At 39.0% G+C, this 27,279-nt stretch overlaps 1 protein-coding gene across 6 annotated transcripts in view; it reads left to right on the top strand.

The window, feature by feature from the left end:
• HIVEP2 (HIVEP zinc finger 2) overlaps window positions 1–27,279 on the top strand; it is a 198,882-nt gene that overhangs the window by 90,732 nt on the left and 80,871 nt on the right. For all 6 annotated transcript variants that reach the window (XM_081827419.1, XM_081827418.1, XM_081827422.1 and 3 more), the window contains one exon: window positions 21,811–21,923. The gene's annotated coding sequence lies outside the window, so the exon portion shown is untranslated. The remainder of the gene's footprint in view (window positions 1–21,810; window positions 21,924–27,279) is intronic.

The raw sequence follows: 27,279 nt of genomic DNA, 5'->3' as shown, positions 1-27,279 counted from the left end.
GTGTAATTGTGGCTCAGAGTTTTTCTTATCCCTTTTACAGTTCAGAAAAAATTTAGACGGTCTGAGGGGATAGAGAGGCCTTTGATGAATTTCTGCCTTTCTTTTAAAAGGAGAATCTATAGGAGGAAAAAATGTTTACATTTTCCCTATTGTGAAGTTTAACCAAAATGAAGATTTTGGTTAGCATCCTTTCCCTTCAGTGACTTTCAGAGGATATTACCTCAACTTCTTGCCTAGCAGGACAGCAATAAACATTTTGTTTTCAACTTCCTTTGAAACTTTTTTCCTCTGGTTCTTGTTTTGACAAGTTTATGCAGCTTAATTCTTATTGCCTTGCCTTTGAGCTGATGCTGTTGACTGAGGAAATATCCCAGACTTTTCTAGTAGTGACCAGAAGCTAAAGTGTGGGTAAAGGAAAAAATTATAGATAGAAATCTGTGTTTTACTCTTTTTTATATTTCTACAGTGTCTGTACTGGCCCTGCCCCCAAACTAGGCAATCACAGGTGATGCATTTAACACCATTCAGCAGATGTTTATTGAACACCTGTTATATGCTAGGTCCTGAGCAGGGTGCAGTTTCCATCTCCAGGAGCTCTGGGTTCATAAGAAAGGTGGAAGCAAACAAACTACAGTACAGTGGATGAGGGTTTCCACAGAGTTGGGCACACGGGGGTAGGAGGTGAGCTAAAGGTGGTCATGAATTAACAGTGTGTGGGGCGGGGGCATTCATTTTCAGCAAATATTAATCAGTCATCTGCTATTTTCCAGGCACTATTCATGTGTCAGAGATACAAGGGGTAAACAAAGCAGTATTGCCCTTCGGAGAAGCTTCTGTCCTGCCATGGGGGACAGATATATGTCAGCCTTACTAGCATGCACGCTCTGTGTGTATGTGTGTTAATTAGGTGGAGAGAGGGTATGGGAGAGGGTGACCCCTTATGGGGTCAGGCAGAAGAAGCAGCCGCCCTTGTGATAATATGCACTGCGTATGAGTACTTAGGTCTCTCCTGGAAAGAAAGGAATTAACATTTCAAAGTGAGGAAGGGGAATAGCTTAGAATAATTGAGATGATATGTCAGGCAGGGCACTTGATGCTTTGTGCCAGTATTAAGACCACCAGACTCCAGCCAGGTTCAGCCAACCTGAACCAACCATTGTCCTGCTCCTGGTTCTGGTCCCAGCCATAGAATGGTGGGGTGTAGCCCAAGCCTGGGCTGAGATCCCATTTTCAGGGGGATGCTCCCTTCCTCCTGAAGCCCCCAACCCAGTTCCCCCAGCTCTCTGTCCTACCCACACCTTGGCACAGGGCAGACTCTGGCTTGGAAAGGATAAATCTGACCTAAAATTAAACCCTGAGCTATAATATAAAAAAAATGCCCATGATTAGGTGTTTACAGCACCAAATCTTCAACAATTAAAGAGAAAAGGTGTGGGTGGGGTAAAAAATAGCAATACCCACACTCTGAAGTTTTTGAGAAAAACAGGAAACTAGTCTTTTTTAACCAGTGATGCCCAGAACTGGTTATTGCAAAGATGGTTGTTTTTCTAATGCATTGTGGTCAGCCCAGCTGTGCCAGAAGTAGATTTCTGCTCATTCTGACAGCCATCTGTGGATTTCTTTAGCTGACAAACCTATAGACAGGCAAGCATAATTATCAGTAGTAACCTGGTCATTATGGCCGGATGGTGCTTGGAAAACAATTTGCACAAGTCCTGAAAGCCCGTGAGAACATACAAAATAAGAGCATTTGGCGAACATGCAGCTATTTCCGGGAGTTGTGAATGACCCAGACCTATGAACCATACAATAGCTTATTGTAGAAGGACTGTTTGAAACCTTTCTTTCTTTGGATTTTTATTTTCAGTTGACAGATAACATTTGATGGCAAGTGACATAATATTTTTTCTAATTTGCTCATTAACTCAAGCTCCACTTTCTAACCGTGTTTTAGATCTCTTTATTTTTGGCTTATGTTTCCTGGTTGGTGGCAATGAAAGAACAATTTCAAATGTAAAATTGAGATCACAGAGATGTCTCTTGTTCTCAGAATCTCAGAAATGCACCATCACCACTGCATTTCTGAACAATATGGGGAAAAATGATCACAGAAGGGATTGTTTGGGCAATTATTGGTTAGATTTGCGTTCTTCTGAAGAATGTAAAATGCTTTAGAGCCAAGTTGAAATGGAGTAGTTCCCTTATCTGCCCCGTGTTCATACACGGAAGACTAGGTTAGTACAGACTAGTCACAGAGGTTTCCCCTCAACTTCCTGTGTGGGTTCAGTGTAATCGGGGAGCCCCCCAAGAGCTCTCCCTTGCAGGCCATTTCTTTGCGCATGTGGAGCGGTCATCTTTTTAAGGCTAAAAAAGGGGCATTAGACTTTTAGAAGTTGAGTAACATAACCTAGATTTCATTGCTCATTGCATTCTATGGTCGCCAAGCCAAGCATTTGGTCTGTGCGTTGAAGGATTTACACTTGTCCGTTTGTATCAGACTTTACAGTTATCTCTTTAATAAATAAATTACTCATGCTTCTCTATTGTGAAGCTTGTTTGTGGGGCTTGATCCAGGCAGTGTGCCTGGGCTTAGCAATGCCCCCTGTCCAGCTGACTGCCCGGCGCTCCAAAAAAGGCAATCATTACTGCTATTGATTTTTTTTTGTAGCACTTTGGCCATGTTAGAGTTCTTTGCAGTGAAAGGGAACTCAACTCTTGGCATCTGCCCTTTCATTTTACCAGAAAAGTACTGGAGTTCTGCAGTCTTTCAATGGCAGTGACAGGAGTTGAAGGGGATTCTTTTCCCTCCTTTCACTTGGGGTGGCTTGGGGAGAGAGTGTGAGATAGTAATGAGGAGCAGGAGGTGGAACTGGGAGGAGGGGATGGAAAGGGCTCCTATGTTTAACCCCTCACTGTCTGTTTCTTAGTGAAATTGGGGTGAGAGTACCTGCCATTTCCCCCTCAACAGCATGTGGCAAAAAGTCGTGAGATGGTGGTTGTCCAGGACTCGCAAATGCATATAGCAGATGTTTTTCAAAAGTACCAGCTCTTCCTGAAACAAAATAAAACAAAACAAAAAACAAATCCAGAAAACAAACCTGCTTTATCCAAAGGCCTCCTATTTCAAACACGTATTCAAATCCCGGTGTTTCTGCTGGAAAAACATAGCCCTGGGAAGTTGTGATAAAGTTGAAAGGGTGGAAAAACAGATTTTTATTAGTCCCACTTCTTCTTGCATATGCCCCACCGTGGTGTATTTTTAATGCGTTTTCATGTTCAGATTTTTAAAATCTTGAGGACTAGAAATATAGTCTTTTATTTTCCTACTTGATAGGGCCTGAGTATATCTTTGACACTGTTACTTTTAAATAGCCACACTAAGCATATGAATTTCTAGAAGCATGGCATAAAAATCTTGGTGGGGGGGGAGGTAGGGGGGACACTTACGAAAACAGCCTCCTTTCTTATGGTAGTAGAACAGTGAATGGAAACTCTCCCAGCAGATGATTCAGTCCTGCTGAGCAGTTCCCTAGACCTAGAACTAATTTGGGTCTCTACCAAATGGATGTAAATACCTAAAGCATTTGCCCATTACATCTAAAGGCTCCTCAAATTGGTGGTGTTGTTGCCTTCCCATTTTGCTTTTGTCTGCGATTTTTATTATAAAGACACGGCTAAAAACGCACTGTGCTCTTGCTCTCTCCTTCCTAATGAGCAGAGGGTGCTCGGGCGGTGATGGCTATCTGTGCAGGAGGCTGTGGCTGATGAGGCCAGAGTGTAATGATTAGTCCTTTCCCCGCTGCGCACACATGGAGATTGTTCCTTGATTTCTTGCCATCATCCTTTCTAATATAGCCTGGAGCTCAACGGAGACTTGCTCTGTCAAGCTTGGGGCCATTTTTCGCTTTTGTTGGAAAAGGCTTCTCTTGTGGGACTGCTTACTGCCTGGGTGGTTCGTCTGCTGTGTTCACAGACACCCCACCATGGGAGCCCTCGCGGCAGAGGGCTTCATGAGATCGCTTTTTCCAACTTTCTTTGGAGCAGCCCCCTTCTCATTACCATCTGGGAAGAACACAGATCATGGCAGTGGGGATTGAAAGGGAGACTGGAGATGACTAAGCCCAACTCTTTCTCTGTTCCATTGAAAAAAGAGAGGACCAGAGAAAGCTTCTGGTCCCCATCCTGGTCACAGAACGACTTGTGCCCTGATTAGTGACACTGCTTTTGTCCTCTTTCACACATCCTGCGCAGTAAACAGTTTCCTGGGGAGAGAGGATTGTTTTGGGAGCTAGCTGACCCTCCTGGGTTGGCACTGGCTGCTGAGTGAGGAATACAACAGTTGTTGATGGGGATGCTTAAGAAGCAGGATGTGGCATCCGTGGCAGGGTTTGCCTTCACGTGGGAGCTTGCACAGCACCATGCTCTAGAAAGCTGCAGCTTGACCCTGGTGCTACCATAGTCCTAATGCTCTCTTGATTGTATCTCTCTGGTTAAAAATCAGGTGTCATACTCTAATTCTGAAGAATGATGTTGATTGTTTGTAGGATTTCTCTTAGTTGAGCATGATTTTCACAGTGGAGTTTGAATAATCTGCAGGATCTGTGTGCTCTAAGCCCTTGCTCAGACACATCCTGAGCACAGTAACAAGTAACAAAAAGTTACCGTAGCACAGTTATGAAGTTAGAGCCTTCCTCAACGTGGTGCTGTTGAGATCTGGGGATGGATGATTCTTTGGTGTGGGGGGCTGTCCCATGCATCGTAGGATATTAAGCAGCATCCCTGGTCTCTACCTTCTAGATGACAGTAGCTCCCCCTCCCCGGCCGTGATAACCAGAAATAACCCCAGACATTGCCCAGTGTCCCCTGGAGGGCAAAATCACTCTGATTCAGAACCAATGTAGACGAAAAGCCAGTCTGAGGAGCATTGCACATATGCCAGCCTGAAGCAGATTTTCATTGACAACAGGAAGCTTGACCTGAAGAAGCCTTAAGAGAAGGAAAGTAAGATTTGGGAGGGTTAAATGACTAAATGATGAATATTCCTAGTCCTGTGACCGAGTGAATAGCAACCCAAACCAGGGGATTTCCCCTGTTGGTTTGTGGCAGGAATTCCCTTTCTCTTCCTCTTGCCCTCAGCTTGAGGACACTTCCTTTTCACCACTGTTCAAGTTTCTGGTTGACCTATTCTCAGGGCCAGCTTTTCTCTTCCACTCGCCCGCCACTTCAGTCGCTACTGGTAACCAGACCACCCCTGCTGCCTTTGTGAAAGCCTAGCGCCACCAAGATTCTCCCCGCTGATGCCCCCAAGCCATCATTCTGCCCCTGGAGAATGTGTCTTGCTGTTCTTACATTATTATTTACCTCTTAGGGTCCGACCTAGACTTTTATGGACCATGTAGGAAAAAGTGAGGGGTAGTTTCATATCCTATTGACTCAAGTCCTCAGTATGACTATTTTTTCCGCATAAAAACTTTGACATGTAGGTGAAATAGGTTCTATAGTACTCCTATTACATCACCTTAGGCTAGCCTGGGATGCCAATCACTATTTGTGACTCTGGTTCTAGAGGGAGACATTCCAAATTTCAAGTAGTAAGCATAAAAGCTTACTTTGGGAATATGACTTATTTTAAGAAGGAACCATTTTGGCAGGCTGGAAGATGAGGTGTAGTAGTCCAGCTTGTGTCTATTCCGAATGAGTTCTTCACCAAATCCACAAGGAGACCTTCAAGTAGGCAGCTTGGACTCTCCCATCCGTTGGTATTTCCCACCCTAAATCCCAGACTTGGAGGGCAGAAAAGCTGGACCATCTATGATTTGCTTCTCTGATGTGGAAAAAATAGATATCTGGCAGTCTCCTTGGATTCCATTTGGCCATGCTCTTGTAGATAATCTTTGCCAAATGGACTAGTCTGCCTAAGTCTGCCAAAGGAGGAAAAGACAAACACCTTAATCTATGGACTGAGATACCAACTGAAGGAAATCAATAACAAAACAACTGGAATCTTAGCAGGTTCTAGAAGGAGTAAAAGAAAAGATAAATGTTGTATGCATATGCAGTTAAACTAAGGGGGAGTTTAGATTAATTAAAAGGTAAGAACAAAAATACATTACTTTTGTTTCTACATCAAATAATAAATTTTTACATCAAGTTTGTCAAAGATACAGATGTTTATCATTTCAGACTAGACAGGTACAGTGGAAAAGCCTGCTACTCTAAGACTTGAAAGGGTCTTCTGCAATTGTGATCATGCTGACTGCCCTCCCCCCACCCCCCGCCTTTCTCTCTAAATTTGTCAAATTGCACAAATTGGTATGTTAGACTCAGTGATAAATCTAGAATAAGAGAATGGTGGCCAGTGACTTCTTTTGGGAAGTTTCTAGATCATCTGTACTGATAATTTCCAAATTGGATTCCGGGTGCTCTGGGACATTTACCAGTTTTGAAAGTATAGTTGTAGTGGATTTAACATGTGTCTGTTTTAACCACCTCTAAAACTGAGGCTTCAGATCATGACAGGAGGGATGCTTAGCTTCCACATTTTAAATTGTGTACACTTAGAAGAGTTGCCTTTCTCAAATACTGTTACACAGCTGTCTGATTACATGGCTTGCCTTTTGTTCCAGGATCTACACAGTAACAATCTGTTTTCAATGTCTGTCCTTCACTAGCCCCTAAGTTCCATGAGGACAAGAGCCACGGCTTTGGGAGTACACAACTGTTGTTTGTTGAATGAATAACTGAATAAATGAGGGGGAAAAAAGAGTTCATCAGGAACATTTTATAAGAAAAGCATATTTTTGGGCGCCTGGGTGGCTCAGATGGTTAAGCATCTGCCTTCAGCTCAGGTCATGATCCCAGGGTCCTGGGATCGAGTCCCGCATCGGGCTCTCTGCTCCTTGGGAGCCTGCTTCTCCCTCTGCCTCTCTCTCTCTCTCTGTCTCTCATGAATAAATAAAAAAAACAAAAAACAAAAAACAGATTTTTTTTGATAGAAAAATTAAAGACATTTCCCAATAATGGAGTTAAAACACAACTTAGAAGAATATCATGTAGTGAAGTTTTGTTTCTTTTTTGGAAATTTGTGGCTTTTATTTAAGAACAAAGAAATATTGTATTTTCTGGAGAAGGAGAGCATGGAATGCTCTCCAGAATTAATCGGAACATAGGCATATGAAGTCCTCCAGACCCATCAATTTTAGTCTTACTTTATAGTAATAAACACTTTTCAGTGCCAAAGTAAATTAGGACAGTGACCTGGGTAAAAGAGTACTCTTGAGCTGTATAAGAAAGATTTTGATTTGGTTGCCCAATTTAGAGCAGTGACCTTCATTCTAAGTGTGAAAGTGTTCCGTCATTGTTGTAGACAGACGTGGTTGACCCAGCTGAAACATGCCATGTGGTTCAGTCCTACCAGTGTAGAGAGTGAGTAAGAGGAATGGCTCAATATATTAAACTTTCTTTGGTTTGGCACTGGTGGTTCATTTGCCAGATCAAAATCATGAGTGAAACTGAAAACTGAGTGGGAACAATTGCTGGGTACTTGGATTTCTTCAGATCAAGCATCTTTTTTATATTGCTACTATGTATATGTTTTCAAAAGCACTGGTTTTGAGTCAGACTCACTGGATTAAAAGACCATTTTCAGCCCTTAACTGTGAGGCAATGGCTAAGTTCCTTAGGGCTTCAAGTCGTCTGTAAGGGAGGTAATATTAGTGCCTGCCTCATAAAGGATTTAATGAGAAAATACACATAAATCACTTAGCACGTTGCTGAAACACAAGGATCCAGTAAATGTTGATTACTTTTTAATCATTCTATGTGCTGATTGTTTCAAACTCGATTACTATTTCTAGATCGTTCATTTTCTTCATGTTTTCAGTAGTAAGCCCAAACTTTTAAGCTTCCTTTTTATGGAAATCAGAGCAGTCTAAACAGAGTCTAGGGTGCCAAACTATCTGCTACATCTCATAAAGAAATGAGATAATGCTTGGTGTATATGTGTGTGTCTAAATGAAAGAGCCACAATCCTAAGCCTTGCCAGACCGAGGGCAGGTGGACCCCACTCTTGGCTGGGAGTCAGATCCTATTACCAGACTTTATTTATTTCAGGCCTGATAAAGTTGCTTCCTCTTGGTGATTTTTTTTCTCATTTCTTACTTAAAACATCAAAACAAAGGGAGTTGGAAAACTTTTGAAAAAGAAGTATGAAAAGAACCGCTCTTATTTTTACATTTTCCAGAAACCAGTTTGATAAGTCATTTTTTAAGTTCTAAAGAAGCACTTTTTCCTAAATTTTTCATCACATGAATAAAACTGGGTTTTCAGTTATAATCATACAACACAAACCATTACACTGTAAAACTACATTTTTCACTTGGTATCATTCCTTGTTTGCTCTTTTTCGATGCGGGTATTTCCTTGTCCTGAGACAAGGGGTGAAAGCCACCTTGGGGCGCGACCCCAGCGTAAGCAGGAAGAGTTAGTTATTAGGTGCTAAGTGTGTGAGAGGTCAGTGGATTCTTCAGGGTGCTTCAGAAATTTTCTTGGAACGCTCATTAATAATAACTTGTAATCACCAGGCTTAGTTATCGCCTCCTATCAAGATGGCTGAATCAAATGTTTGAAAGTTTCTGACACAGGCTAGTTTGTGCCTCCTCTTTGTTATGAGCAATTTCTTTCATCTTGCACAATTTAAATTTGGTTTTGATATTTCCCAATGGAAGTTATTATTGCATTGCTTTAAAATTTGTTTTCAAATAAGAGCTTGAAATGGTTGATCTATAAAGTTTTGTTCAGCTTGTAAGTTCTATTATCAAAGTTTACCTTTGCCTTTTAGAAGTTTTAAGATTTCTCCAGTTTTGTATGGTTTCTTACTGATTCTTTTTGGCTCCCCAAATCAATAAATCCCCATTAGTAGTTACAGTTAGTTGTTGAGAATCTGAAATTTTACTTTAACACAGTGAAGTCTCAATTATATCTCTCCACTGTGGCCAACATTTAATCCAGTCAAATGTTGTTAGGACTTTTTCTTTTCCCTCCCCAGGGCCATAGCTATTAAAAAGATCTCTCAACTTGGAAAATTAAACATGCTCAAATATCTTCCATTTTGACAGTAAACAAACAAACTAGAACCAATAATCCTAATGGCTTTTCTAGCCTCTCCATTACCTATCTCAACTGCATCATGGTTTTGGCCACCTGCTTTAGAAAGGAGTATCAGTAACCTCTTAATTTTGAAATTCAGTGAAATCTTTTAGGTCCTTGACTTATTTGACCTACTGTTGATTTGTATTTGACTCTGTTTATCATTTAAAGATTTCTCTGCATGGCCCTGTGACACTGGGACCTGCTGCCCTACCTCTGTTGCCAGCCCTCCCACATGCCCTGTCTTTGTGGCTTTCCCCAAAGTACAGCCCCTGGGCCTCTTCTTTCTGTAGCTCCCCAAACTGTGTACCCAGGCTCATTGTTTTAAGGATCAACTCTAAATGCTGGTGACCCTCATGGTGTTCCAAACTGGATTTTCAGCTCACGTATCCTGTGGGTTCTGTATCTATATGTCTGCCTGGACGTTTCTATTTGAATGTGTCTAAGGGTACCTCAAACCTAGTTTGTTCTAAAAGTGAATATGCTCTATTTCCTCTCAAACTTGTTTTTCTCCTTGTCTACCTTGGCAAGCTTCTGCTGATTACTTCAGATCCATTTCAAGTGTGTCCACCCTCAGCCCTTTCTTGACATCCACCCCTTGCTAGGGGCCCTATTGTAACTTCTACTATAGCACTTTTCATCCTGCCTGTAAGTCAGGTATTCACTGAGGTCAGAAACCACATTTGTGTACCTTTTGATGCACCACAGTGCCTGCTGTGGGTGATTAAGTGCTTAGTAAATGATGTTGAGGGGTGCCTGGCTGGCTCAGTTGGTAGAGCAGGTGACTCTTGATCTCAGGGTTGTAAATTCAAGCCCAGCTTTGGGTGTAGAGATTAGTTAAAAATAAAATCTTAAAAAAAATGATTGTTGAATATGGAAACAGATGGCAGAAATAGTAAATTATAGATATTGAGAAAGGAAACAAAATTTTTATTTCACCAGGCAGAAAAGTTTGTAAGTGGTTAGATATTAAAAAGTTATTTTTTGTAGTTTTATAAAAACTGAAACCATCAGCCTTATTGATTCATTGTAGGCTCTAGGACCTCAGAGAGTAAAAGAAGTTTCTATTTATTTCCTTCCGAGACTCATGGTTGACTTGGTGCTTGGACTTGGTTTGAATGGAGACTCATTCATGGGATTATGGCCGCAGGTGAAGTGTTTTGAGTGACTTTCCCAGCTACTTCAAAAAAACATCTGAATGCACAGAGCAGAACTCAGCTATCTGCTTGGGAGAATATTTAGGTGCAAATATTTCCTATATGCACTTCCTCTCATTTATTCTACCTTCCCAAATGGGACTCTGTGGGTCAGGATAAGGGCATGATATGTATGCTTCTGTTGACTTAGGCAAGAAGTAATGAAAAACCATGATTTCAGTTACAGAGATGATAACCATCTCTCCTGTTCCATCCTTCTCTCCCTCCCCGCTTTACACACAATTAATATTGTATATCTGGGTGTGCTGGTACGGACCCATTTAAAATTATCCATAAGGCATTAATATTAAGTTCATCCTTGCGTACTGATAGCTTCATCATGTTGCATTGAAGGAACATTAGAAAGAGTTTGTTATTGGAATCCTTATATTGTTGGGATTAGCTTCTAACGAAATGAAACAGGTATCCAGATACCATGAATTAATCCATGTTAATTTTAAAAATAAGAAGTTTTAGCAGTGAAGACTCATCTGTGACTATCCCGTATTGAAGATTAAGTTCTCTGCACTGGGATGCTGGACCATGGAGAATTATGTTATGTAATTGTTTCCCTTTTGGCATTCATAAGAACAAGAAGCATGTCTCCAGAGGTCATCCCACATTGAGCAAAAATTTTAAATACATGAATAAAAATTCCATCTGGCTTTTTTGATACTAGAAACTTCACATAGATTTGTAATTTTGATGTCTTTTGTAGTCTTGTGCTGGTTTGGTAGTCGTTTATGAGGAACAACAAACAAAACATCCTGTTTTTATAATATCCAGCATAAATCCCAGTGGAGTTATTACAGAAATAGCTTAGGTTCTTCCTATATCAGTTAGCAGCTTTTTTATTTCCATTATTTAATGTCTCTCCTCTCTTAGAAGTGTGACTAAAACAAAATCAATTTGTGTCCTCAGGCACTGAAGTCCTGCTAAGTGTTAATTGTCCAGGGTTTTTATAAAGGGCTTGAAGATCACAGAAGAAGGAGTAGGGCCTGACCCACCACCACTGCAATGGGGACCGTTTGAAATTGCAAATATTTGTAAAACTCTTTTTGTTTTGTTTTGTTTTTCTTTTTTTTTTCTTCTTCCATGTCATGGTTTCATCTCTTTGAAACTTACCAGGATTCCTTTAAGTGTTTGCTTATGTGAAAATACGTGAAAATGGCATAGGGAAGATATTTTTAAAGGGTTGTAATATGGTTTAGGGCTGGTGAAACAGCCAGAATGATGATTCAGAAGCTGAAAATAGGTCTACATTTTATACAATCAAGTAAAACTCTGTACCTTGGCCTTCCCCACACGGGATTAGCAAGGAGTTGGGAGCTCTTCCACCCCCAGCATGCACTAGGGATGACACGCGGGGCCATGACAGCCTGCTGCCTAAACCGGGCATGTGCTGCCCAGAGGCTCGCCCTGAGGTACAGGGTGGATTAGAGTTGAGTGATCTCAACTCATATTCATTTCCTCTGAAAGGAAAACTCACAAGGTCCTCTCTGTTCTAATGAGTGCTTATGCAGTGAGGATTCTCACGATGGCGCCCTGTCACCCCAGAGGCGGAGGTACGCCACGTTTGCCTCTGCTGCTTGCTTCCCTGACAGGGCGTGGGGACGTTTATGGCATTTATCCCAGTCCTTAGGAACCCCATTTTAAGACCCCGGGAGGGAGAGTGAGTGATTTTTCTTCTACTCTCTTACGGGTTTTTTTTTTTTTTTTTTTTAGTTTGTTTTCTGTATGTTTTTGTGCAAAAAGCTGTCCCACAAAGTGAGGAGACTAGGAGATGATTCTTGAATTAACCCCATGTCTGTTGAGCAAGTGGTAGACTTTTCCAGGTACAACGTCTCAGGTCCAAGAGCTGAGTCATCTTTGTGACCGAGAATTTGATGCTTCACCTTTAGTTCTTGTTACCCAAATGAGACTCTATGCTTTGTCCTGTCAAATAAATAAAACTGTCAGGTTATCCTTAACAACGAGTGATGCTCCTCTAATTAAACAGAACTGATGGGGACGATCTGGGAGGATATTAGCAATGGAACAGTGATGTTTGCATTTAAATGATCTTAATTACCCCTTAGACTTAATGCCCTAATAAGATGAACAGGAGAATGTCACATCTCACTTAGCTGTATTGTTTTAGACAGTGGCTGCAGGCTGAAAAGGACCAGAGTGCATTAACTTGCACTGTGGTGTCTGCTTTTGAAGACAGAAGGTTTGGGAATGTATATTCTTTTCTTTTTTTCTTTCTTTCTTTCTTTCTTTCTTTCTTTCTTTCTTTCTTTCTTTCTTTCTTTCTTTCTTTCTCTCTCTCTCTCTCTCTCTCTTTCTTTCTTTCTTCTTTCCTCTCTCTCTCTCTTTCTTTTTTTTCTTCAAAGGAAATTAAATCACAGCCCTGACGGGAGAGGGTGAAATCTCTGAGCAGACCTCCCCAGTGCTTGGAATTTACAGACTCGACCAAGTCCCAGTTTGCTATTGTCCTAAGGCAACACACTCCCCTGCTGCTCTTTGCGTCTTTGGCGGCTGGCCAGCCTCCCAGGGCCTCCGGCTTTGATGTGAGGAGCAGACTGTCCTGGGGCCAGGCTCTTGTTGCCCTGTCCCGGGCTTTACTCACCCAGAATGCCAGGAGGGATGTCCTGTCTCGCAGCATACGCTTCCACAGCCCAAGCCACCGGCAGAGGTTTCTAACACTCCCACGGCAGAGGGAGCCTGCCTTTGTGTCACCCGCAAGTGGCTGCCCCCAGCTGCTCAGCTGTGCTTTGCTGCCTTGGTTGCTCAGTGTTGTCCCGGTGGTGGGGGGGAACTGTCCTCTTGGGGAAGACACCAGCTCTGCCAGGTCGGCTGTCAGATTGAAGGGCCTCCTTGGCAGGGCTCAGGGGAACCGACCAGGCGAGTTGAACAGCTTCCTCTGGGGACATTGCATTGACCTTCATTTGATCTAGGCCTGGCAGCCTGGTTAGGGAGGGCAAAAATTCTGGCTCGGGAAATCTTTCTCAGCTGAAGCGATTTCCACCATGGTTCCAGGCTTGTAGTGAGAAGTCTGTGCTGTTGCAAATTTAACTGCTGTCACTTCGGGTAGTATCTATTGGTAATTCTAAACGCAGGTGGACACGTAAACACAGAGGATTGTAATGATAGATCCTGAGGGAGTAAAAATGGGACTATGCCTTATAACTAACGAAAAGGCCAGACCTAGGAGGGAGAGAGAGAGAGAGAGGAGTTTCTCATTGATGAACTGTCTTCTGAAGGGCCAATTTGATTCAAATAGAAATTGCCTCAGAAAACTGAAAGCAGACCATATCTTGTTCCAGTTTAGGTGACACGGTCCCTTGCACTGTATCTTAATAGGATTAATACTAGCATTTCCCACAGAGGGGGTTTCTTGCTTCTCTTTTCGTAAAACCCATCCCCCCCAAATATGTCTCTTCATCAACCATTATTTATTTCTTTATATGATATTTTATAATGTCCCAAGGTTGGTTGGTTTGTGTGTTGTTTTCCCTAATGAGGACACATTACATTTTTGGCAGTCAAGTCTGAAAATGATTATGAGCTCTTTTTTGCAGTAGTTGGGGAATGCAGCCTGCATGATCCCATGACCTAGTTAGGGGAGGACACCTGAAAGAGTTCAGAGTAGAAAGGGGAAGAAATTTGTAGAAGACAAACTTCACAGTCTTTTTAGGGCATGACTGCGTTCTCTTTTGCAAGCCATTCATGAGCAACAATTTAGTGCCTTGTAGTAATATCATTGTGTCAGTAATGAACGTGTGTGTGTGTGTGTGTGTGTTAGATTGGGGGGATAGGTAAATCCTTTGGTGCATCCTGAATGCTAGGGCCTTATTTAGTGCAGCTATCCTGATACAGGTATTTTTAAACATTCAAGTCTAGATACTTTGAAATTGCAGAGTTTTGCCATAATCCATTCCTAAATTCCATCTGCCAGCAAGCACAGGGAAGTTTTGTAGGACAGAAACATGGAAGGGAGAGAAGCTGTAGTTAAACCATAGTTATGGTATTTAATGTGAATAGGAAATGTAATATTTGCCAGTATTCCATATATCATTTCTTACTGCTTTCAATAAGGTGAAGTTGGTAGTTCCAAAAATGGAACTGGAACTCAGTAAGATTGTTGACCTGACCCAGGAATGCTAAAATGTACTGTTTCTCTTTCAGATGCTTCCCTTCCCTCCTGTAGCTTACAGGTACCCCATCTCCCTGTAATTTTTTTCAGTAAAAAAAAGTTTAGAGATTGAATTTTCATGTTTATACTGACTTTTGCAATCTTCTGTTGTTGTTTTTTTTTTTCTGTTAAATCCACTGGGCAATATATTCAACATCTTGTAGGTTGACAGGAAAAACTTTCGAAGGAGATTTAAAAAAACAACTAAGGTAGAACTCATTAATAATTTCATTCTGTTTCTGGATGTGTTTCCTTCCCATTGTCAGCCAGTGTGGGAGGAAACGGAAGAGTAAAGTGGAGCTGAGGGTGTGTGTGGGTATGTGCCATCTAAAAGTATTTTATAGAAGAAAAAGTGTTTATTTTTATAATAAAAGTAAAATTTGACATTCCGAGTAACAGAGACTATTAATTTATTGTAGTGAAAAGCTACATTCCAGTGCTTTTAAAATTGTTAATCATTAGAGACATATGTTAATCAAAGGCATACATATGCATATATATATGTATGTATATACACACAAAAATGGTAATTTTTGTTAACAGGCTTAAATCTAAAATGTCATTAATCATACTGTTGCTGTTGCCTTTGGAGAAAATTTGCATAAGACTCAGGTAAATCTACCCATTTCTTTACTGTCCTGGAAAAGCATTATCATTCCCAAACTTACAAATTTTAAACAAAGTCAGAAGTTCCCCTCACCTGCTTAAAAGTGAATTCAAGTTAAAATTTCAAATGATGATATCTACATCCACAAAGCAGGTGCACTGCAGTTTTCTCTTTTCAGAACTCTTGGCGTCCCTTCCAGCATTGCCTTTTCTGGGCTCCTGCTCTCTCTCTGTCCACACAACCCCAAACCTGGGGCCTGATCGAGTGCAGCCTGCTCTCGGAAGCCATTTGCCACTATTCTAGCCCCTACATAACTCTTCCTGTTCTCGTCATCTATCATGCTTAGAATCACTACCATACATTTTAGCTTTTAGCACTTAACTTTTTAAAATAATTTTTATATGTTGGCTCAGGACTTTGTTACTGTCTACTTTATTATTTCTTGTAACAGCTAGCGCAGTGTTAGACACCTTGCAAATGTTCTTAATTGGTTGATTATTATTTCTGCTGTCTGGTTGTTAGCAAACCGGTGTTATAGACTGGAACCGCTCGTCTCAAAATGGGGACCTCAGACCAGCCAATCAGCATCACCAGAGAACTCTCAGAAGTTGGGCCCCATCCAGACTGATAGAATCAGAATCTGCATTTTAACACACTTCTCTGGTGACTCATTAGCACGTTAAAGTTTTAAAAGCATTGTCAGGAAGGTTTCTCTGCCTGGGAAGGGTAGAGACCCCAGGAACCTTCAACTCTCCCTTTTGCCAGTGTTGTATTGTAGTCATTTAGGTACCCGCCTGTATCAGAGTGAAACTGCATGCTCTTACTGTAACAATGAGGTTGGAAATTAGTCTTTACATAGAAACTGCAACTTATAAAAGTGACCCGAAGGCCCTGGTTAAGTATCAGGACTGTATTTATGTTCTGATTCAAGACAACTCTAGATGCAAATCATTAAAATCCCTTTAACTGGCTTCTTTTAGAATTTTCATACTGAGAAGCAAAAAGTATGATTTCCTTTTCCTTAGTTACCTTTTTTTTTTTTTTTCTTTTTGCACTTGAAGTGCTTACACCCACTCAGCTTGCTATTTTGAACTCTGGGAAAGAAAAGTTGTGGGCATCTTGCAGTCTTTCGGGAAACAAGGCTCAGATTAAATATTTGCCACATTTTCTATGTGTTTCTTTCTTCAGGAAATTGGAGAGGCACATCACTCATGCTTTCACTCAACTTGACACATAGGGTGACGTTCAAAGTGTGGATGGAAAATAGCTTCTGTCCTTATTTGCCCATCTTCTTGCAGATATTCCTGGTGTTTCCCCTCCCATTTCTTCTATTTGCGCTTACTTCCCTTTCACTACGTTGTCTAGAATTCTTCAGGTACTCATACATTTTATAAAATATAAGATTCCTTGAGAGTCCCTAGGTTTGTTACATCAAGGAAGATAACACATGGACTCAATTAATGTGCAACAACAATATGTACAATACTCTCAGTCAAATTTACGTTTTTTTAAAAAGATTTATTTGAGAGAGAAAAAGAGGGAGCGTGAGTGCAGGAGTGGGGGCGGGGGCGGAGGGGGGAAGCGGCAGAGGGAGAGGGAGAAGCAGGCTCCCCACTGAGCAGGGAACCTGATGCAGGGCTCCATCCTAGGGCCCTGAGATCATGACCCAAGCCGAAAGGAAGATGCTTAACCGACTGAGCCACCCAGAAGCCCCTAGTCAAGTTTATGTTTAAAAGAGTATTATAATTTTAAGTTACTTGCATTTCTCTGTTGGGTTTTGCTCAATCTTTGAACCTCGTTCGCATATAGCAGAAATGAGAGACATTGGTTGGGATGGAGAGCGAGAAGGATAAGAGGTTATCTCAGCCATTCAGCTATCTTTTAAATGAATTTGGGCTGGGTCTTGTAAATATACTAAGAAAATAAAGTAGTTGCATGAGATATTATTTTGTGGTGGTTGTGTCATTTATATAGTTTAATTTCATCTTTGTTGAGGCAATTAAGATGTTTTATTTAAGATACAACTTAGACTTTTCTACTTAATCACTGTTTGCCTACATGTAAAGGATATTATTCAGGGTATCTTGTGAGGAAGTAACACAATTCAGTTGCTGGACTTGAGAAATTAAGTATTTCCAAGCAAGTGAAATGGAAATATGGAAAGACACAGTACCAAGAGTTTTTTAGAATGCAAATATTTATTGAACGTAAAAATGTAATAAACGTAGAGATGCACGATAATACACTATTTTTTACATGGCAAAACAAAATATTGAAAGGATGCTTATATGTGATTCCACACAATTGTATTAAAACTTTTAATGGGATTGTTTTGGGTATGGCTGAGTATGGAAGGCAAATATTACACTTAATCTGATAGTATAATCTGGGAAAAATGGGTGAGAATTTTGCAAGTATCTATGCACACATAAGGAAATATCAAGGAGTGTTTGAAAAAAAAGAGAACAAGGTATCAAAATCTACAGCCCTACTGTAGATTCAAACATATTATAAACAACAATAGTAATTAAAACTGCCCAACATATGAACAGCAAGTTCCTACAATAATGCCAGTCACATTATGTTTACTAGTCTGAACAAAGTTTCCATTTTAAATATGTAGATCAGTGTAACACAGTGGGAAGCCTGTAAATGGATCCATTATGATACAATACGCACATAAAATATAATATAGCAAGCTTAGTAAATGGTACTGTGGATAAGTTGGAACTTGTCAAACACATGCCAGATATATTAAATGGTTAAAGATCTAAAGATAAATAAACATACAGAACAATTTGTAGAGAAGTTAATATATACATCGTATTAAAGTGCCATTTAAATTCGTAAGAAAAAACAGGACTAAAATGTAGTCAAATTATATGGATAGAGGTAATTTTTATATTAAAAATAAAAGACAATGAAATTATTTTTAAATGGGAGAGTAATTATGGTCACCATTGGTATAAAAAGGCAACCCAGAAGTGCCATTTTACATTAAATAAACCACCAAAAAATTTAATCACATAAGAAGGTGAGGAAGTTTTGTGAAAGTGGAATGCTCAAATATTGTTGGTAGCTTCATAGGTGATTTCAATCTCTTGATATCAATATGGCTATAAATGTAAAATCCCTAAAAATACTCATACTCTTTGATTTAACAATCCCGTTTCTGTTGATATTTTAAGGAGGAATAGTATTTCTACTATTAGTAGTATCTCTAGTGTTAAAAATAAATGAGAGCAAGTTAAATGTTCCCACACAGAGGAATAGTTGAGGAAATGACTAAGTATGCTAACTATGGAATATTATATGGCCAGTAAAAATGAGAACTATATAAATCACATGGAAATGTAGAATGTGTTTATGAAATATTAAATGAAAAATTCAGAATGCATTGTTATATGTGTGTTATGAGAGCATCTATGTGAAAAAATGCTTACATGGGCAAATAAATTTGTAAAAAGTGTAAATAATTATGTTTGGGTGATGGGATTGAGAGGGTTTTTTTGGTTAAAAATGTCTTCAGTGTTGTTATGTATTTCTAATGAAAAACAATACACATGGCTAAGTAACTCTGGCTGTTAGAGCACTGCTTTCCAAATGTTATTTTTGAGCCCTGCCAAAATATGCCAAGATGTTTTGGGTCTCTAACAGTCTTAAATTATTCTGTTTCCTTATTCTCCTTGGCCAGTTTTTTACTCGGTTTACAAAGAAGCCGGTTACTTGTAACCATGATAATGAGGGTGATATGGAGCCTGTGGTATTTGCCCGTCTGTTCCCTGCTCACTTTGCACTTACTGCCTTCCCTATTTCCCTCTCATCCTATATGAAGAAGCATCTTTAGCATCGTTGGTGCTCAAAGAAGCTCAGTGATGTAAAAGAAAAATAGTGGAATAGTAGTTAGGAAATCTGCCTTGTAGTTGCATGACCTTGGGCAAATGACTGTGACCTTCCGAGTCTCAGTCTCATCATCAATAGAAGGATGGTGTTTGATGACCAGGACCTGGACTAAGGATTAGTCCAGGGATATAAAGACATCAGAGTTCATAAGCTCACTGCAGGGTGCCAAGTGCTACTCTAAAGTGCTCCTAAAAGGACAAGTTTATGGTGTCACTGTTGCAACAGTATGGACAGATAAAGTGTCATGGTTCCTGTATACTACATGGGGTAAGCCATTCAGCTAGAGAAAGTCACTCAGGTTCAGCATTGTGCCTGCAAATATAGACCAGTTGGTGACAAGCATGATCAAATATTAGCTAATGATAAATTACTCCATTGTTTAGACTATGTAACTGGAATACAAAGTTTCCGATGTATTTAGATTTTCTGATGAAGCCAAAATACCACTGACTGAGGTGTTTTTTTTTCCCCCCTTTTTCCTAATGTGTAGAAGCAGGCAATAAAAACAAATTAAAGGTAAGAAGGTTTAGATTCAACTGCTTTCATCAGGTTATAAAATTATTTTAGGCATTGCACTACTGTGTGGTATAGAAATTGTAGGGAACCTATTATCATATTTTGGGTGTCATTGTTCATTTCTAAGGAAATGAACATTTCTAAAGAATGTTGTATGGTGATTTGTACACATGAGGCTCACCTGTTATGCAGGCGACAGATCTGTAGCTTCTGTGCTAATTAGGAGCAGTCATTTAACTGTATCATCCATACAGATGACTAATATATTTTGTACTTACTGCTTTTGAGGTTTGATGTGAGGTACCCATACCACCACTGAAAAATTCCTAAGTAATTTGAAATCACTGGCCACTCAGATAAGCATAGTTATACTGAATCAAAAACATACTTGCTATATTCTAGATGAAAGACCTTTTGAGATTCTGGCTTAATGACTGGCCCCATGGAAGTACTTAAGTCCTTTTATGAGGCAAGAACTACATATTTTAAGAAAGCATTACTCTAAGAAATAAACAAGCACAGCAAGAAGGATGGTAGATCTAAACTTTTGTACCGGTCAATTTCACATTATTCATTGACAAATCAGTGAGAGAAGGATTCTTAAGAATCTTCAAGCCATTCTGCATCATGAGGGGAAGTGCCCTCGCTTTTCCTTGGAAAGTGACTAACAGAAGAATAAGTTGTTAAACCGAGTACTAGTGCAAAACCATCACGGCAGTAATTCAGAGGTGGTATTATAAAGCTAGCTTCCAAACATGATTTGAAAGAGCCTTTTTGCAACTTTCATCCAAGGCCTAGAAAAGTACAAAAATATTTTCACAGCTCTAGATATTCAAGTGTGAAAAATGGGTGCGTCGTACCATTTTGCAACTCCTTTAGGTGCTTATATTTGTTGATCCAGAATAACTTAAAATAACCAAACCATTTGACTTTCGTCTTGCCATATTTATGGCAAGAACTCTAGAATAATAATTAAGACTACTTGTGTCTGCGAATGTAGTCTTTTGAGACCATATCCACATGAGTTTTTTAGATAACTATTTCTTGAATAGCAGTTAAGCCTAGAATCTAGACATTAGATTGTCTTGAAAGTGAAAACGTGTTGCCCATGACTACTGTGGATTTCTACTTAGTGTGTATAATTATTGCTATTTGCCTTCTCCATTGTTAGGACCATTTTTGTTTTGGTTTAGTTTTTTTTGAGCGTCTACCTTCTAATAGTGGATAGCAAATCTATTTCAACCCTTTTTAAATACTGAGATTAGCTAAATTAATTTTACTAATATGTGTGGTGGGATTAGAGAGGAGTGGCAATATGTGGCTAATTCCAAATTGCATGATAAAAAATCATTTGTTTATGGCTTTGGGATAGGTTTTTGATCTTTCACTTGAATATGGTTGGGTTTGATGTTCTGGGACTTTCAAACATACTAAATCTGCCCTAGGGAGACTTGATTTGGGAGTAGCTGGCCGCCGTCCAACTTTGCATCTTACTCTAATGCTCAGCCCTCTAGCAGCCCATTTATTTTAGGCTCTCATCAGCTGAGATAGAGTTTGCTTTCTTTCAAACTTTTTCTTGGAGCTGAGATAGTAATTTAATATTTGGGCCTTAGAAAAGGTGTGTCTTCTGGTAAAGTGAATGGGATTAACTGATATTATTTATAAACCTAATTAAGCTGTTTAGGGTCTTTAGTAGAACAAATGCTTTCTGTGGGAGACCAGGTATAACATTCTGAGAATGCTTTCGAAATTCATGCCAGTGAATTCTCTCCAAATGATTGATCTTAGGTATTAGTTTATATTCCTCAACAGAACTTATATGTAACTAGAGTTTAACTGCTTTAAGGAACCACAACCTACACGTTTGCATTGCATTGGTAAATTAATAAGAATCAATGAACTGAATTCCAAAGCAATCGGTTGCCTCTTTTTCTCACATCTAATTTTACATATCCTAACTGACATTATATAGTCATTGCTTCTGTGTGCCAATCAGTACTGACAATAAACTCTTATGCTCTCACATTTATTGGGTTATTTTATTACTTTCTGTATGCTTGAACATTCATTTTGCCCAAAATTGGAAAATTGACTTTAGTTGATAGATGCTTTTGTTGTTTTATACTTTTAAGAAGCACAGTAACTTAGGAGAAGATTTGATAAGAATCTTGTTTTGATTTATGTGTTATTAATGTATTGATCCTATAATGCTGCTCTGGTTTAAACACTACTTGTTTTTGTTTTTGTTTTCCTTTCCTCATTAGGTGGAGTCTTTGAATTTTTAAAAAGACAATGGTAATGAGATCCACTTGAAAAATTAAGTGAATTGATTTGGTTGGAACACTCTTTTACCAATTCATTAACATTCAGCTGCTGGGTAAGTTGAGTAAAGTGCTTTTCATATGGTTTGATTTCAAAATTATTGGAAAGATCTTTTAAGCAAAATATTAAGCTTTATGTGAAGTTTTGGCAGTAATGATTTGAGGCCCTTACTACCTGTGAAAGATGTTTGGATGCTATCTAAATGAACATGATTGTAAGTTTTTACAATATTTCTGGAAATGTACCAGTGAAAAAGATGAGAAAATTAGAAAATGTTATCACTTGTAGTTTGGAACCAGATACTTCTATTTACTATTTTAATAATTATTTGCTTGAAGTCTTGAAGTAATGTAAGAATATCAGATTTTACTGTTAGTGGGACATTTATGTGTAATTGTACTGTATCGTATCAGATTCAAATCTAAAATCTAATGAACTTTTTGAGTAAATTAGTATCTCTCTTTACTTAAGCCATTCTCATTTTACAGAAAGCTTGGTTTCTGTGATAAGAATAGAAACCTTAAAGTCTTGCTCAATTCAACTTCCTTGTTGTACTATGTTTCTGTGGAAAGCTCTCGAGGTAGAGAACTCCTAACCAAGAGGAGTTCAGGCTTTTAGCAAATTACCAGTGCTGCCAAGATAGAATTTAGTGGGAACAGGACTTTGGCTACTGCTAAAATGTCAGTATAGAAAAGCCTGCTCTGTCAAACAGATTTTTGGCATCAGAAGTCTAAACGATACTGATTTTAAGGTTTGGTAATTTTTTTTTTTTAATCCAGGCAAACTCATGCTTTAATTAACCCTTTACACAGTAACAGAAAATTTGGAAAAATATTTGTGTTTCTAGTCCAGGTCACAAGATTTGAGTTTCTGAAATTCTGGATTTTATGCACAATTCTAAATTGTACAGCTTGTTGTTTAATTTTCCTCTGAATGAACTGAAGCTATTTAAAAACCTGATGGATGATAATGAGTAAGAGAAGAAAGTGTCTAATCATTTGGGGAGCAGACTTTGAAACCAAACTAATAGTGTCTGCTTCACCTATGAGCATCTTTTTTTTTTTTAATTAATTAATTTTTTTTTCACCTATGAGCATCTTAAGACATGATGAGGTCAGGTGGTTTTTCAGGGATACGGTTGCATAATTCATATGATGCCAATTGCTTTAGGTTTGTCTGAAATGATCTCCCTTGAGACAACTGCCCTGGAATTTGATTTGTTAGTGTGGCTTTTGAATATTCAGTGAGTCTAGAAATAAATATCAAGCCTGGAAACCCCAGGACATCTTTTTATTTTGTCTGTAAGGCTCATGAGCCAAGATTCATTTGTGACCAGTAATTTACATTGTTATGGGCATATGGTGCCAATTCCGAAAAAAAAAAAAATTGGATAATTAAAGGGATATAAGGCAGTTAGATGAAAAACCCTTCAGGAAGAGAAATGTTAAAAGAAAGTTTCAAAAGCAAAACCTTAATTCTTCAATAGCTATAAGAGATGTTAGAAAATGAAAATGAATACTGCACACCACTAACCTAAATGTCTTTGTCTGCCGTACTTAATTCTCCGTGTACTCACAAGTTTGGCTTTTACAGTTATTCACAAAGTACCCCATGGTGTTACAGTTAAATTTCGGCGGGTGGGACCTAATTTAAGGGATGTTTAGGAGACTGCACAGATTATGCTCTGGGAGTGCTGCCTGAGAATACACATGGCCTGGACATTGAGTACAGCTGGCCTTCTTGTTTATCACACCGTGCGTTTTGGGAAACTTTGCTTTAAAATCAGCTCACTGGGGTCACTGTGTTTTAAAGTAATAATAATTTTTTTTGTCAAATAAATTCATAAGCTTATGTGAGGATTAAACTCCTAGCAGGTAGTAATAACTATTAGTGTTTATGATGATGGTTAGGAGTGGTAATGGTGGTTGTGTCATTATTTAAACATAAAATAGTTAACATTTTATTAATCGTGTGACTGGTTCTTTAGCCTGTCATTGAGGACAGAACCCATAGAGATGGGTACGTTTTCTCAATTAAACCAAATACTTTGGTTAAGAAACACTTCATATGAAATTGGTATGGTTTTTTATGATGTCTGCGTTGTGTATAATCAGCAGTCTCTCCCTGACTTTGTCTGTGAACCTGACTTTGTCCATTAGTCCAAGTGAGGAATTTTTTTTCAAATAATACATTTTAAAAATTTGCCCAATTTCCCCACCCTGAATTGATAGTAAATAGAAAACAATTTCCAAGAAAGGAAAACCCTCACCGGTAGGATGATCTTTCTCTTATGACACTTTTTGTAAAATATAGTGAAAACGAATGATTTTATCTTTTTATCAATAATACTGCCCCTCATTTGTTGCCATTTTCTTTCGTGTGGCCAATGCTTTTGATTCGTCTTGAAATTACTCATTTTAAGGTAATAATAGCTGGACTATGGACCTTTAACAATGTGCTCAGATTTATATTTCTTTCATTGCATCAGATGTAATTATTTAAGACTTATGTAAGTGGTGGGGCGCTTGGGTGGCACAGTCCCTTAAGCATCTGCCTTTGGCTCAGGTCATGATCTCAGGGTTCTGGGATCAAGCCCGAATCGGGGTTCCCTGCTCATTGGGGAGCCTGCTTCTTGTACGTGCGCTCTCTCTCTCTCAAATAAATAAATGAAATCTTTTAATAAAAGAACTATGTAGGTGCCCTTTCTTCTTTAAGCTGAGGAAAGGTAAGAAGGATGCTGAAAATTCTTTTTTTTTTTTTTTAAAGATTTTGTTTATTTATTTGACAGAGAGAGACACAGCGAGAGAGGGAACACAAGCAGGGGGAGTGGGAGAGGGAGAAGCAGGCTTCCCGCGGAGCAGGGAGCCTGACGTGGGGCTCGATCCCAGGACCCTGGGATGATGACCTGAGCAGAAGGCAGACGCTTAACGACTGAGCCACCGAGGCGCCCGTTGCTGAAAATTCTTAACATGTTCTGTGAGCTGGGCTCTGTGCTACAGGTGCTTAATCTTTTTAGAGTAAAAATTAAGAATCCCATATTCACTTGAGGAAATTGGGTTTCAGAGCAGTTAATTACTTAGCTGAGAATTACATAGTCATTATATTTAGTAATTTTTGGAGCCCGAAGTTATTGAAATCCAAATTTAATTTATAAATAATAAAATAGAATAATTAAATAAATTAAATAAATAATTTAAATATATATGTCATTAACTACACAAATGGGGAAAATGAAAGGGAGGAAACTTTTAATCCATTCTATTTGGACACGTTTTAGCAGATTTTATACAGATTTGATAAAGTTGCAAATTAGATTTACTCTCTGCTCTCTGTGGGCTTGATATAATTTTCCCAACTGTCACAAAGAATTCAGAGTAGACCTTATGAGCGTCAATGTGTTGTGGCCTTCAAAATGTTTCCTTTTATGTGGGGTCATTTTTATAGTTTTTCAGATGCATACAGCTCTGCTGTATGGGTCCTTTATGTCTTTAGGTAACTGAAGAAGGTGTCAGTATTTATGAATGAGTATTACCGGAATGATAGGAAGCCTAGACCCAATCTCTACCAGGGCCACTATTTCTTTTGCCATTACAGTCTGTGTGAATGGAGCCCGTTACTTAGCTTCTTGGGCCACATGGGTTCATTTTTCCCAAATTATTTCTTTCACTCTTGACACACACCTGATACCTCCTGCTTTGGTCTTCACGCGTTTCTCTTGGCTATCCTTCATTCATTCCCACATTCGATACCTTACCGCTTAGAATGTATTCATCATTCAGTCAACAAGCGTTAAGTAAACCAGCAGTATGAACAAAGCACATTTTGTTCCATGAGCGTTTTTTAGTTGTCAGAAAACCGACTGAGGGTTGCTGTTATATCATTTCATAGTATTCCCTTCTGCCTATCCTTGCTTCCTGACTTTAGCTTGCACTGAAGGGTGGTTGTTGGGGGGTAAACCTCTAATCTTTTACTCTCCACACAAACCCATGCAATAGGACTCAGTAATTATATTCCTTGTTTCTCTGATGACGTGAATTACCATTTGTGTAATGCTCTACAGTTTACAAATGGCTTCCATGTTACATTATCTCACTTTAGGCAATAACTGTTATGTACATACCTCTCACATTTTATTTTGTGTATGAGGAAACGGAGGCTCAGGGGGATACAACTGAGTGATTTGCTCAAAGTCGCAGCACTGGTGAGTCATGGAAGCAGACTTTAACTCTGGTTCCCGCAACTTTAGATAGCGTATCACTCACTGCCAGGTCACCGGTCTGGTTGACTGCCAGTATTCAAATATTGGGGCTTTGTTGATGCAGTCACTATAATCTGTTCTGTATGAATCAAATAAGGAAATAGGAGCTCTCTGGAAGTTTTGGAGAAGAATCAGGTCTCCTAGGGAATATTGGAGGCAGTGTACTTTACCTTCCTTGATGATACTGTTTAGTTCACCCAGTCACTCTCCCTGCTTTGAGAATCTCACAAACTCCAGGCAACATCCCTATTAGATGAAGAATAGCCTTTGAGATTCTGATTCTCTTGGATAGTTTTCATAATAAATTGCTAAAGTGGATATTGGCCAAAATGACTCACTTAGAGATCTTTATTTTTGAACCTGATATCACATTGACTTCTCATCCATGAATTGTCGAAAGACAAATTAACTTTGCATTTTCTACCTCATCTATTATTTGCATTATTGTTTTTTGGTTAATTGCTCTTTACTGATATGAGAATCTGGTTAACTATTTTATTTTAGTATTACTCATCTTCGTGTTTTACTCCTTTTCCCTCTGAATCCCCTTAACAATTTTTTACTTCTCTCATGTTACTTTTTGTATGGATTTTGTGCTTTATATTAAAGTGACTTATGTGAAGTTTTTCTCTCATATGCCACCCTGTAAGCTGCTTGAGGGCAAAGGCTGTGTCTTTATTTTGTGGATGTCCTCTTCATCCTTGAAAATGGTGAATGAAAAAAAGAGTAGATATTCAATAAATATTTGTTGAATTCAATAAAAATATTTGGCTGTGAGTTTTCTTTTAAAATTCATTTTGGGGACTGAAAATTTATACCTGGGTGCAGATTTAATTTTAATCATAGTGAGATGAGTCAGCAAGTCTTATACTTATTAAATATCCAGAGCAGAGCCATAAGAATAAATTTTTTGTTTTTTTAGAGATCTCTTTGAATGCAAAAAAATCTTCTCTATGGAGAAAAACAACAATACTCTCCCCGACAAATAAAACAAAACAAAAACCCCTTTATTCCCCTGACAAGGACATTTTATTATCCTTTTCTTGACCATGGGAACAAAAAACAATTGACCTCTGAAAAGATTTAATGAGGTAAAATAAAACATGGCCTCTAAAATAAAGGCTTCCTGGGAGATACAGGTGTAAACGTAATG

Source organism: Leptonychotes weddellii, chromosome 8 (assembly GCF_054177405.1).
Source record: "Leptonychotes weddellii isolate Sample4059 chromosome 8, ASM5417740v2, whole genome shotgun sequence".
In the NCBI taxonomy this organism is placed as follows: domain Eukaryota; kingdom Metazoa; phylum Chordata; class Mammalia; order Carnivora; family Phocidae; genus Leptonychotes; species Leptonychotes weddellii.
Note: the sequence above shows the minus strand (reverse complement) of the source record. Positions and strands in the feature narration are given on the sequence as shown.